Source organism: Muscardinus avellanarius (assembly GCF_963383645.1).
Source record: "Muscardinus avellanarius genome assembly, chromosome: 9".
NCBI lineage: Eukaryota > Metazoa > Chordata > Mammalia > Rodentia > Gliridae > Muscardinus > Muscardinus avellanarius.
Genome location: NC_137795.1, coordinates 4556717 through 4571449, shown reverse-complemented (window position 1 = coordinate 4571449; position 14733 = coordinate 4556717).

Below are 14733 nucleotides of genomic sequence, written 5' to 3'. Positions count from 1 at the left end.
TATTTTTTTTTTTTTTTTGGTGGTACTGGGTTCCTGGAAGCCCTTCTATATCCAGGCTACACTCCCAGACCTATTGTTTTATTTTTGGAAACAGGGTCTCTTAAGCCAGCGTGGCTGGCTTCGAACCTGCACGATCCTCCTGTCTCTGCCTCCCAAGCGCAGGGATTACAAGCGTGTGCCACCACGCCCGGGCCCCAGACCTACTTTTTTATATTTTATTTGGAAACAAGGTCTCACTAAGTTGCTGAGAGCCTCACTAAGTAGCTGAGGCTGGCTTCGAACCTGTGCGATCCTCCTGTCTCAGCCTCCCAAGCACGGGGATTACAAGCTGCGCCACCACGCCCGGCTGTTCCCTAAAGTTCTAGATGCCACAGGCCACTGGGAAGTGACTGATGCCTGGGTGTCTCAGCTCCCAAAGTGCCATTCTTAAATGGCCTGTGCTTATTTGCAGCACAACTTACCTGAAACCCGACTCAGCCTCCTCTGAAATGACCTTCCTTTTCATTATACTGCGGCGTGTGCTCGTGAGCTGGAGACAGCTCCTTTCTTTGTAATTACTCTGCTTGCAAGGACAGCGCTGCTTGGCGGTATGTGCATGCCAGTGCTTGCTGACCAGCGGGCGGATCAGTGGGCATTTCCCATGCTCGCCCTACCGTCTTTCTAGGGCAACACACTTCCCTTAATTTCTTTTTTGATATGAACAATTGAAGATGGCATTGTTAAAGATGAACCCAAACAAAAAACATCTTTTGATGCCGGGCGTGGTGGCGCATGCTTGTAATGCCCGTGCTTGGGAGGCAGAGACAGGAGGATCGCGCAGATTCGAAGCCAGTCGCGCGCGCTGGCTTAGGAGACCCTGTTTCCAAATTTAAAAAAATATAAAAATAGGTCTGGGAGTGTAGCCCGGAGGTAGAAGGGCTTCCAGGAACCCCAGTACCACCAAAAAAAAAATTTTTTTTTGAAGCTTCTAGAGCTTGTGCTTGGTGACCAATTATACTCCAGTAGAACCCTCCAGCCAGGAAGGACCGGGAAGACCTTCGGCAGGGGATTTCCTCCCCTTCATCTCTGTGATGTATATGCTGTTCTCTAAGAGCCCCCAAAGAAAGAACTGTGACCAGTATGTCACATGTTGATTCTCTTAAGTCAAAAGTAGCCAGAGAAACAGACGGTGATGCAGACTTGAAGAATGCAAAAGCTACTGGCTGGAAACCCAGAGAACTGAACCTTCAGGTTCCGTTAGAAAACCAAAGAATACATGTAGTCATTATCTGTTTTGTGAAGGTGAAGTGGACAAAACAAATGTGTCAGTTAAGACACCTGTGCCATATCCTAACTGTATTTGTATTTGAGTCATGTTTTCATGTTTTGCTAGAAAAAGGTATTTTTTATGAAGTTATTTTCCCTCACTCATGGGTTAGATAGGAGATGGTTGAGTTTTGTGTTTGTGTCTGGTCTTACATTTCTTGACGATTAATGATAGTTAAAGGATGGTACTAATGAAAGTGAATATGTCATGTCCAAAATAACCAAATGCCTTTTCTTAAAAGTCCACATGGAGGTCCCCTCTTCTGAAAACATGCACTTCTGGATATAAATGAAATGCAGTGAGGTTGTAGAAAATGCGGCTTAAAATCCACATCCTTTTAAAACATTTGATTTTATAATCATGTGCTGGCAGAAAGAAAAAATCTCCAAATTCATCAAACATTTGCCCTGTTTTGTGTATATTTTTTGTATTATCCTTAATTTTTCAAACCAGAAACAATGACTACTGTGCAGACAGCTTTCTGTCGTCGTGGGAATGTACCCGAGATAATCAGTTTATAAAGAGGGAAGGTTTTATTTTGTTTTCAAGTTTCACCCCACCATTGCTTGCCCAGTACTTTGGGCCTGTGGTGACACAGGACACCATGGGGGACACGTGGCAGAGGAGCCTGTTCACCCCTCATGCAGGAGGCAGACAAAGAGTCAAGATGTGGCAGAGATTTCAATATCCCCTTGGTGGACACATCTCCAGTGAACTCACAGTAGACGTTGGCTGGAAAAGGTCCTGCCTCCTCCCAATAGCAGCACCAGGTAGGGACTGGGCCCCTAACACATGGGGCTTTGGGTGACGCTTCCAAACCATGGCAACTGTAAACATTTGTGTTGTACCCTTCCGGACATTTCGACCGTGTACATATCTAAAAGTCAAATCTTAAGGCACAAAGACTTCTTTACAGATTCACTCTGACATCCTAGGGTTAGTGAGCTGATGTCACAGCTGTACTGTTGCTTAAGGCGACGTCCTTTTAAAACATTTGATTTGCCGGGCGTGGTGGCGCATGCTTGTAATCCCCGCGCTTGGGAGGCGGAGACAGGAGGATCGCGCAGGTTCGAAGCCAGCCGTGCTGGCGTAAGAGACCCTGTTTCAAAAATATAAAATAGGTCTGGGAGTGTAGCCCGGAGGAAGAAGGGCTTCCAGGAACCCCGGTACCACCAAAAAAATAAAAATAAAAAAATAAATAAATAAAACATTTGATTTTATATTCATGTGCTGGCAGAAAGAAAAATCTCCAAATTCATCAAACATTTGCCCTTTTTGATTAGTTAGAGTTGCGGATATACAGGTTGATATTACTTTGACTATCACCTGGTATTTTATTGGTTTAAGAGAAGTGGAGTCAGCTCTGCATACTGGTGTGTGTGTGTGTGTGTGTGTGTGTGTGTGTGTGTGTGTGACTAGTGCTACTTCTTTCAGTGAATGTCACTTTTATGGTGATACAGTATTCAGTTGAGCTGTATTCAGTTACTTATTTAGCTACACCCATGTCATTGGGAGTTTAGAATTGTTCACTTTGATTTTCACTGCATTTGTGTATCCTACTACTTTCTGTTTTTTACCTTTTTTTCCTTTGTTTTTTCTGTTGCTTGCATTTCTTTTCACTAGCCATCCATAAGTTCTGTAGTTACTCATCTCTAAAAGTCAATGTTATTTAGCCTAAGATATTTTCTTAGCAGTAGTAGGACTGAATCAGCTTCTGCTCACGTCCTGGCCCTCACTCTCCTGGGAGACTAGCTGTTTCTACTTCCATCTCCAGCTGCCAGGAATGGCTAAAAATTGGGGGGGGTTTGGATTCATTTTTTTAAAAATACCGTTTGTATCCCGTTTTTAATAATCATGTTTGACATTTGCATTGTTTACATTTATTTACTGAACTGTACTGCTCTCATTATCCACAGAGATTCTTTTAAACATCACTATATATATATATATATATATTTCAATTTGTATATATTTTTATTACATATTAGTTATGTTGTTTTATATTATTATATTGTTGTATATTAGTATATATTATATATAAATATATATTTATACATTTAAGGTATATACAGATATTTAAAAATTTTATTATTATCTCAATAAACTGAATGCTCTATTTTGAGGAATTTTTTTTTCCAGAAAGAATGTATGGGTAATGCATATCTTTAAGCCCTCAAATGTCTCAACTGTCAGAAAATTTTTTTCTCCCATCCTCAAATACAATGACACCAACTTCGTTTTAATTTTATTCTACAAATTCCTTTACATACCTCTCCAATTTGTTTCTGTTTTAGAACTTTAATCCATGTTCTTTCATTTCTAGATTATCTTTTAAAAAGATCATCCATGGCTGAATATGTATAGTCTTTCACTTTCTCTTTTATAACTTGGGATGTGTGTGTGAACCTCTTCATTACGTTGTGCAATGGACCCATGAAACACAGATTCATCTTGCGTTTTTTTTTAATTGGGTGCCTTGTGACTTTACATCATATTGGGGTACACAGGGTTAGCAAATACATGCACACACTCTACTCTGTTGCCCTCCCCACCGGGTCCTCCCCCTCCCCCGCATTTATCTCCATCACAGGGATCTTTCTGCTGGCTCTACCCCTCCATCTGTGACCTTTGCCTGCACATTGCCATCTCCCGGCTGTCTGCTCCTCATCCTTAGGTTGTGTTTTGTGGATCTGTCGTCCACATCATTTTCCTCTACATGTGTCCTCTTGGGCTGAGCTCTGCAGGAAGCTCTAAAGCTGGTCTTCTGATTCGTGCATTCTGTTTTCTGCTCTCTCTATTCTGCTATTCCCTGCTTCCTCTGAACCTTTATACTTGAAAACCCTCCAGCCCTGCTGTCTCCCCTCTTCTGCTCCTGGGCTTGATTTAATTTCCCACTGTCACTGCGTCAGCCCCAGGGCCACCGTGGCCTCTTTGGGTGTCATTCAGTTGCACGGCTTGGCTTGGTGCTGGCCAATGATGGAGCAGAGAGGAGCATAGCCTGCAAGCCACGCCATTCACACTATCCTTCATAAAACAGAGACTTATTTTTATTTGCCCCCCACAATCCAGCATCTTGCCAGTCTGGGGGTCTCTGGGGCTCTGCCAGTAGTTTGTCTTCCCTGTGCAAAAGTACATCCTTCTATTGCTGGAAATGTCCGTCTGAGCATTCCATTCCTCAGCTCAAAGGTCTCCACCACATCCGTCCTATGTTCTATGACATTCCTGGCCTGCAGCTGCCAAAGCTTCATCCACTGCTATTTTTTATGAGAATTTGCATATTTGGAACACTTAAAAAAATTATTGAATCACCACAAAGGACATCCCAAACTATGAAAATTGCCACCTAAGAGCTTTGTTGGTCTACAGGACACAAATATTGGAATAAACAATTGAGGAAATCACCATGGTGCGTGAGCTGTGGAAAGTGACCCAACCCTACACATACATTTGCTTCTTGGCATTATGATCATAACATTGAAGCCACACCTGTGGATCCCAAAGATTAGAAAAGTATTTTTCCCAGGACCTCAGGCCTTTGGGGCAGATGTGCCTCTCAATGTGTCTGGATTATCCTGACCTCTGGGCCCCTCCTGTGTGCTTATAGCAGCCCTGGAGTAAAGGGATATTATTATTATTATTATTATTATTATTATTATTATTATATCCTCTCTCTCTCTCCCTCTCTCTCTCCTCTCTCTCTCTCTCTCTCTCTCTCTCTCTCTCTCTCTCTCTCTCTCTCTCTCTCTCCTCCCTTCCTCAGGCACAAGCTGAGCTTTACAGTTCAGAAGTTAAGCACATTAGAATATTTATTTAAAGGCAATTGCACTTCCTGCTCTTTCTGGGTAGCTGGGCTCACCAGGTTACCAGACCCCCAATGTGTTTTTGCATTAAAGTGGCCCAGCCACAGGGACATTGTCTCCCTGTTGCTAGCAAATGGTTTCTTCCACGAACCTTTTAACGCCACAAGTTTGCAACCATTAATTCTTAAGGGTTTTGACAAATCTCCCCAGTTAAATATTAAATAATAAATATGGCCCGGATGGTAACAGTGCTTTGTGGAGTCTGTTTGAAGTGTCCTTTAAAATATTAAATTCAAATAAATGATTGAATCAGAACAAAGGCTATATCTTAAGACAAATTCAGCCAAGTCTCTTTAACCTTTGAGCTTTCAACATAGATTAGAAAGAGAGGGCAACACATGCTTTCATAGCAAATTGAAATGGGATTTTTGAAGCAGTTCCTGCAAATACAGGTAACCCACACCTAGGTTTGATCTGTCCTTGCCATTTTGGAGGAGAGATTTTGCTGCTCATTGTTTGATATAAGAGTGCGATTTTTTTTTTTTTATAATGCTTATGTTCAAAGAAGCAAATCCTTGAGATGCTTGCTTTGGGTGCTATGTTTATTCCTCGTCAATGTCTTCCATATGAAATCTGTTCTGCTTATAATATCTACCACAGTTGGAGCCTTGAAAAAAATCTGTTTCATATCTGCCCTTTGCACTTAGCTTATTTTGCTTGACGCTTCCCCCAAGCTACGTGTCTGTAAGCAGTTTTGCTCTAAGCAGGCGGTCCTAGGGAAGGGGAGTTAGGGAGATCACCCTGCATCTGGGGGATCCTGGGCTCCCAACACCGGGCCATATCCCAGACAGGGAGAAAGTAATGAAGAAGAGGTGGCTTAGCCAGCTGGGAAGAAAGCTAATACAGTGAAGTTCTGCCTCCCTCTCGCTCCCACGCCCCGTGTGGCTGGTCGCAGCCCTGGCTCCATTCTTGGGTGTGTGCTCTGCTTGCTGCAGAGCCTCCATCTGCTCCGTCTGCTTCCTCTACACCATGGGCTCCTGTAGCTCTTGATCCAGCCTCCCTGAACAACAACTCCATAGACCACGTTCCTCTGAAGCAGACCATGACACGTGACTGTGGCCACAGGGCATGTCTTGACTTGGGATTTTGTCAGAGGTGACGTGGGCAGCACGTTCAGAGTCTGTGATTGTCTTCATGGCAATCACAAGGGGATCGTGGGGTATGAACGTGTCCCAGATAGAGACACTATCAAACAGCTCTTGAATGAATGTGTGTGGGCTACAAGGGCTTCTGAAGGGAATAGAAATGAGTTGCCCAGCTCTCAAGTTCTCTGAGATCTTGTGCCGGCTCCGCTGAGGGGATGCACACACACAGAAGGGTGGCCTCAGTTCGAGTCCTATGAGCTAAGCTCGCTTTGATATAGCTCTGCTCCCACTCCTCGCCCTCCCTCCCACAGACGCTCATCTGGTGAAAAGAAGCCCCTCACACTTTAGAAATAGACACATAAAGCAATTGGTTGATACAGGAGAGGTTAGAGATCATATAGACCACTCGACGGAGCTTTGAGAGCCAGGCGACACCTCCCTGGACACCTAGACACACTCGGTGTCCTCTTTCCCCTACGAGAAAGAGGAATAGCGTCCCTTGGGCCCCCTGGCTTGGGGACCACCCTCGGTGGAGCCTTGCGTGCGCCAGTGGCCACCTTGCTGGGCTCGGCTTCTGCCAGGCTCAGGGCTCTGGTGTGGCCCCTCTGTGCAGAATCATGTCAGACTTAAAAGACCTGCCTTCTGTACTGTGTGTCCATTCTCTTTGTGCCACTAGGGGTCCTCATTGGTTTGCTCAGGACAGAGCAAAAAGGCAGCTTTTGAGATTAAAAACTGCCAGAAAAAATTGCTTCAATTGACTTCTGTGGGTCTCTGGCTGTGTGGTCTGGGGCAAGTGACCGAGAAGCCCTGGGATTCAGCACCCTGATGTTCATAGTGCGAAGAAGAAGGGGCTGAGAGCTTTACACTTGTTGAGGACCTACTATGTGACAGAGATAACATATGTTTTAGTTGGGGTTTCTCTAGAAACTAAGCCAGAGACCAGGACTTGGAGAGGGAAGTTAGTTTGGGAAGTGTGAATCCCAGGCAGGGACGGCGTGGAAAGAGAAAAGCTAGAGAAAAGGGTGTTTGATGGAAAGGTTGCTGAGGACTGCAGGGCTCCAGCCCACTGAGACCTCCAGAGCAAGTGCAGAGCCTGTCCAGGAGGCTGGGCCCTGTATCCAGCTGCTCCACATAGGATTAATCATATCTCAGGTTCTCTGAGACCAGTCAGATTGGTGACACACAACTGTAATCCTGGTACTTGGGAGGTTGAGACAGAAGGATCGCAGGTTCAAGGCCAGCCTCAGCAACTTAGTGAGATCTTCAGCAACATAGAAGACTCTGTTTTTAAAAAATAAAATAAATAAAAAGAACTGGATTTAATCATGTACGTTCGTGCCTGCGTGTGCGTGTGCGCATAAACACACACACACACACACACACACACACACACACAAAATGCACCCTTTGGAGCTTGCAACCAGCAAAAATGGTTTTTTAGTAAAAAATTGTTACACACTTTTCACAGAAACACACCCTTCCTCTGTCTACTCTGGTCCTCTCTTAGTCCGGTTTACTTTCAATTACCTCTGAATTATGTAACCTTCTCTGTTGTGTTGTTTCTGTCTCTGATCCCAGTCTAGACGATCCTTGCTCTGAAAGGGACCTTTCTAAGTTAAACATCTTTCAGTGTTTCCATTTTTTAAAAAATTTACAGAATAAAATTAAAACTTGGAACCTCACAGGATTGTGGCCTGTGTGCACACATTTCTGTGACTCCGTGCAGATGCCCAGTCTCCTCTCTCTGTGTGCTCCACAGCTGCCATGGTCCTGAGCCTCAGCTCTGCCCTCACTGAGGGAAGAACTCTTGCCTCATTCATCCCCGACCCTTGGGACCAAGTTCTTTGATCAATAACTACCTGATGTGCCCAACTGAGCCATAAATGAAATAAAAGAACTCTGCATCTTTCTAAGAAGTGCCTGGGGGGTGAGAGGTAGTTAATATTCCAGTAACTGGTAAGAAAACTTGGTGATAAAAATTCTCAACTTCTCCTACACTAGGTCTTTGTCATGGGTGTTAGCTATCTTTTTAAACTGAATTTATTTTAGCTATTTTATTTAAACTCAATTTCTTACTAGACTGATGAATAATTAAATACATCAACTTTAGATGCTTCAACAAATGCTGCATACATGATTCTTGAGTATACCACCATTTAAAATTGTCTGATGCTCAAGCCGGGCGTGGTGGCGCACGCTTGTAATTCCCGTGCTTGGGAGGTGGAGACAGGAGGATCGCGCAGGTTCGAAGCCAGCCGCGCGTGATGGCTTAGGAGACCCTGTTTCCAAATAAAAAGTATAAAATAGGTCGGGGAGTGTAACCCGGAGGTAGAAGGGTTTCCAGGAACCCCAGTACCACCAAAAAAAAAATGTCTGATGCTCAAACTAAAACGTTTCTTCTCATCAAAGGAAGCCATCAAGAACCTAAAGAGAAAGCCTAAAGAATGGGGGATTTTTACCAGCCACTACTCTGATAGAGGGCTAATATCCAGAATATACAAAGAGCTCAAAAGACTCTATACTAGCAAAACAAATAACCCAATCAAGAAATTGGGCAACTGAATTGAATAGACACTTCACAAAAGAAGAGATACAAATGGCCAAACAATACATGAAAAGATGTTCAACATCATTGGCCATCAGGGAGACGCAAATAAAAACTACGCTGAGATTCCATCTAATCCCAATCAGAGTGGCAAACATGAAGAAGTCAAATAACAACAAATGCTGGTGAGGATGTGGGGAAACAGGAACTCTTTTACACTGTTGTTGGGAGTGCAAACTAGTTGAGCTGTTATGGAGATCATTGTGGAGATTCCTTAGAAAGCACGGAATGGATCCACCATATGATCCAGCTATTCCACTCCTGGGTATCTTTCCAAAGGGCTTGAAATCAGAGAACTACAGTAACATATGCATACCCGTGTTCATAGCAGCACAATTCGTAATAGCCAAAATATGGAACCAACCTAGGTTTCTATCAACAGATGAATGGATTGCAAAATCATGGGAAATACACACGATGGAATTCTACTCAGCTATAAAGATGAATAAAATCATGTCATTCACAAGAATATGGAAAGACCTGGAGAATATTAAGTGTGTACCAGTATTGGGAATGGTCTAGGAAGATTTGAGAAACCTCTGATTAGTAATAAATATATTTCAAAAAGCATTTTGTGGACAGACCTGTGGAAGGACTTGGTTTGGCCCAGGAAGCAGGCAGCTATTGTAACTTAAATTAACCTAGCTAAAGGTAATTAACAAATGGAAATAGAAGGGGAGCTAGGCCTTCCTCATTCTAAAGACAAGTTTACATAATAAGTGATAATCTAGTTAGGTTGGGAGGAGGGGACCTTTGTGAAAGGAGAAACCTGGGTGTAAACTAAGAGTTCTGCAGCAAAATTAAGGGGATGGGCTTTCCCTATGTCAGAGTCACATAGGAAAAAGCAAGATGGATGTCATGTCTATAGAAAGGTTGTTCTGGGCCGGGCGTGGTGGCGCACGCTTGTCATCCCCGCGCTTGGGAGGCAGAGACAGGAGGATCGCACAGGTTTGAAGCCAGATGCACTGGTTTAAGAGACCCTGTTTCCAAATTTAAAAAGTATAAAAAAAAAGTAGGTCTGGGAGTGTAGCCTGGAGGTAGAAGGGTTTCCAGGAACCCCAGTACCAAAAAAAAAAAAAAAAAAAAAAAAAACAGGTTGTTCTGGGTTTTGAATTAATTCAAACCATCCCTCCCCGTGGCATGGGGCTGTGACTGTCTTCTGTATTTCTATCTTTTTAATTAACTCCTTTAAGTCTTCAGTAAGACTCCGGGCTACCGCATGTTTATCCTTAACTCAGGACAAGAACCCGCGGCTTATGGAAATCATTTTCAGGGGTCTAACAAAGGTTCCCCAGGATAGTTTCCCAAACCACAACAGCCCAAACTATAACATCTTTAACTGTAACAAGTGATATCAGCCCAGCACAGAAAGAGAAGGGACATATGTTTTCTCTAATATGCCCAAACTAGGGAGCACTGGGGATACCAGAGGGACTCCAGGTAATGGAGGGGAAGCCTCAGCAAAGCTGAAGGGTAGGAGACGAAGAAGGCTAAGATTGATTAATGGAGGAGCTACATTCTGATATGTGCAAAAGCATGAACGTAGCATGGTTAACACAGACACTCATTGTTGGGAGGGGGAAGGGAAGTGGTGGGGGGCACCGAGCACAGTATGGATGTATGCAAATTTCAATATGATCTGCATAAAAAAACAAAAAATTAAAAAACTGTCTGATGCTATTTACTACAGAGATAGAGACTTGACTGGTGATGTGTAACATGCATATTTCTGTCCTCTACCTAATTAATTGGAAGTAGGTAGAGGACAGAAATACAAACACAAACAGACACTGCCTCCTTAACATTCGATACAATAAGATTTAACTTATTTTTTAAGGGACAGAAGAAAATAGACCATACTTTGGTTAAATAATGGTTTCTAAAGCTAACCTTAGCCGGGCGTGGTGGCGCACGCTTGTAGTCCCCACGCTTGGGAGGTGGAGACAGGAGGATCACGCAGGTTCGAAGCCAGCCGTGCTGGCTTAAGAGACCCTGTTTCCACATAAAAAAGTATTAAAAAATAGGTCTGGGAGTTTAGCCCGTGGGAGTATAGCCCGGAGGTAGAAGGGCTTCCAGGAACCCCAGTACCACCCCAAAATTAAATTAAATTAATTAATTAATTAATTAAAGCTAAGCTTATATATAATTTCATGGATAGACAAGTCTACAGGTCTAAAATGAATTTTCTGTCAAAAACTTCTTTTCAAATGACTAGCATTAACATTATCCTACATCGTTCCAAGTTTAAATACTAATATGGTTATTGAATACATTTTATTTCTTTATTTTTGATACTAGAGTTTGATCCCCGGGGCATTCTACCTCTGACTTTGATGAGGCTGGCCTGGAATCTTCAAGCCTCCTGTCTCAGCCTCCCAAGTACTGGAACTGTGTCTTGCACCACTCCATTCAGTTATATTTGCTTTCTATACAGAAGTGAGGTCTATTTTTTTTTTTACTGTATTCTGTTACCAGCTATGACTCTAATTTATATCACAGCAGTTAAAGGAAGAAGACATTATATGAAGGATTATTGTTACTTTCTCCAGTGCAGCAGGCCCCCTGGAAGCCATGTTCATGTAGGGACTCATTCAAACTGTGTCCTCTTCATCAGGACACTAATAATACCAAATGTATTCTGATTCATGAATTTATTCCTATTCAAAATATTGGCTGAGCATTTGCTTTTTGCTAGGCGTGCTATGAGAAGGCACAATCTTTTCAGAGGCCATAGACAAGCTGTTGTGCACCCTTCGTGGGGGAAACAGCCTAGTTCAGATTGTCCTTGGTGCCAGAGGTCCCAGGCAGATACAAGGCAGCAGTCCTTTCTATAAATAATGTTTTCAGTAGGAGCCCCCAGCAGGGCCAGGCCCAGAGGGAGGCAGAGGAGACATTCAAGGCAGATTCCGTTCTGTTTGTTGTTTGTCTGGTAGCACTGGGATTGAACCCAGGGGCATGCTACCCTCAGCCACGCCTCCAGCCCGATTTTATATTTTATTTGGAAATAGGGTCTCGCTAAGTTGCAGAGGGACTTACTACACTGCTGAGGCTGGCCTTGAACCTACGATTCTTCTAGCTCAGACTTCCAAGGACTGGGATTATAAATGTGTACCAACATGTCACAATGCCCAGCTCAGATTCAGTTTTAAGAGGGTATTATGGGCTTTGAAGAACAAAATCTCAAAATTTATGCTTGAAATATTGCACTAAAATCCTCTTTCTCTTGATTACTTAATCTTTATGCATTCTTAAATTTTTATTTTATCTTCATTTTTCTAATTTTAATTGACAAGTACTAATTATATGTATTTATGGAGTAAAATGGGATATTTTGATAGCTATGAAATAGGAAATAATTACGAAATAATTGTTAATAATAACATAAAACATTGTGAAATATAGACTTGAACTATCTATAAGCCTATCGCCTCACATATTTGGCAAAATTTCTTTTTGCTGTGTGAATATTCAAAATCTCCTCTCCTCTCAGTTTTGAATTATACGTTATATTTGTGTAATATATCTCTCAAAACTTCACTCTTGTCTAACTGAAATGCGTCCTTTGACCAACATGTCCTCCCTCCTACAGCCTCTGGCAGCCACCAATCAATCTCTACTTCTTGGAGTTTGACTTTTCTTATTTCTTTTTAATTTTTTAAATTTTTATTGGTGCGTCTTCCTGGGGAACAAGATGGCAGAGGCATACACGCACACATCATTTTTCTACATTCCACATATAAGTGAGACCATGTAGCCGTGATCTTCCTGTGCCTGGCTTATTCGCATCAGCATAGCATTCTCCAGGTTAATCTGTAATGTCACAAATGGCAGAATTTTCTTCATTTCTTAAGGCTGAATAATATCCCATTGTGCATGTATACCACATTTTCTTTTATCCATTTATCAACGAATGGACTCTCAGGGCTGATCCTTTGATACTAAGGACCATAAGAAACTACCATGAACACTTATATGCCAGCAACTTGGATAAACATGCCCCTTAAATTGTGAACCCAGGGAACATGCCTCTCTCCTTTCCCTAGTCCTCACTCTACCACCAGGTGCACTTTATGGCTGTTTAAACGGGAAAGACTCTGGGATGACTTCTCTCTCCCTGTTCTTTTTGGTTCCTGTCTAAATACATTTATTTACCTAGAAATAAAACAGCTCCTTCCACAAAAATAGATTCTAGACATAATGTGTCAGGGAAAATATAGAAGAGTGATTATATTTGTATGTAAGTGACTAATACCAATGGTTTTTTAAACTCTATTTTATTTTATTCTTTTTTTTTTTGCGGTACTACTGGGGATGGAACCCAGGGTCATTCTACCTCTGAGCTACACTCCCAGCCCTATTTTTTATTCTATTTTATTTTGAAATAGGGTCTCACTGAGTTGCAAAGGGCCTCACTAAGTAGCTGAGGCTGTCTGCGAACCACGATCCTCCTGTTTCAGCCTCCCGAATGCTGGGATTACAAGCGTGCACCACCATGCCCAGGTAATACCAATGCTGTAAGGATCCAATTTAGGATAAAGAAGATGAGCAAAGAATTAATGTAAACTCACACGTGCTGAAAAGGAGATGAAGGACAGGCTGGGTACACACAGGACAGTCGTGCCTCTGTGCAGTCCAGGATGCCCACACCATGGAAGCGGGAGACCCAGAGCTCAGCGAGCTGTGATTATCTCTGCCATATTTCCTGCATGAGTACAGGAGCACCAGGCTTGTGATGGGGTTACATCCTGGGAAGGGGAGGGAGTGGAAAGCACTCCTGACCTACCTAGCATCGTGGCCGAGCGACAAGGAGCGCATCAGTTATTTGCGATACTGCAGCCAGCTGGGAGCTGCACCTCCCTGCCGCTGCCCACCAGCTCAAGGAAGGACCCTATCATGTGTCACTAGCACAGGAAAGATCAAAGTTCAAAATTCAAAGTATGATTTCTGCTGAAGGGGAATTATTATAATAAAAAAAAAAGTTGAAGTTGGGTGTCTCCAGGTGCACGCCTGTAATCCCAGTACTTGGGAGGCTGAGACAGGAGCATCATAGGTTGGGGGCCGGCCTCAACGACTTAGTGAGGTCTCAGCAACTTAGCAACATCTCTTTAAAATTCAAAATAAAGGGGGATGGAGGTATAGCTCAGAGGTAGAAAAAAGAACCATTGTTAAGTGGATGATCCTTCGTGAAGATGGATGTGAGTTTCTTCATGAGGAAAGAGCCATAGATAGCGCTTACTGCTCACTTCATAACTCTGATAATTTTAATGGACAAGAACAAAGAAATCTAGAGCTGACAGTGAACATCTGTCCATAATTAACCCCGGCTGCACTTAGAAATCGTCGGCCGTTCTACCATTTGGGAATCACCCTATTACCTTCAAGTGAAACTGGTGAGCCTCAGTTTGCTTTTATTTCCTTCAGAAGAAATGCTAGCACTCAGCTTCAAATTCTCAAGAAAGATATTTCTTTATAAATATAATTCTTAATTTTAAAATTGAGTGTGATATTTGGCCCCTGAAAAACAACAACAAAAAAAGTCTCATCACACTCTTTTTTGGTGGGGGGGGGGGCTGGGATTGAAACCCAGGGGCATTCTTCTACCTCTGAGCTATACCTCTATCACTTTATATTTTTTATTTTGGAACAGGATCTCACGAGGTTGCCAAGGATGTCTCTAAGTTGCGGAGGCTGGCCTTAAGCCTTTGTTCTTTCTGGCTCAGCCTCCCAAGTACTGGGATTTTAGCTGTGCACACCACTCTCAGTTTACACTTGTTTTGTGATCAAAAGACTCTTAAGAAAACCCCGGCGCATACTGTTCCACCGGGGTAAATCCACAGTATTTTTTATGGATAATACGATGGCCTTCTCTGTAAGGGG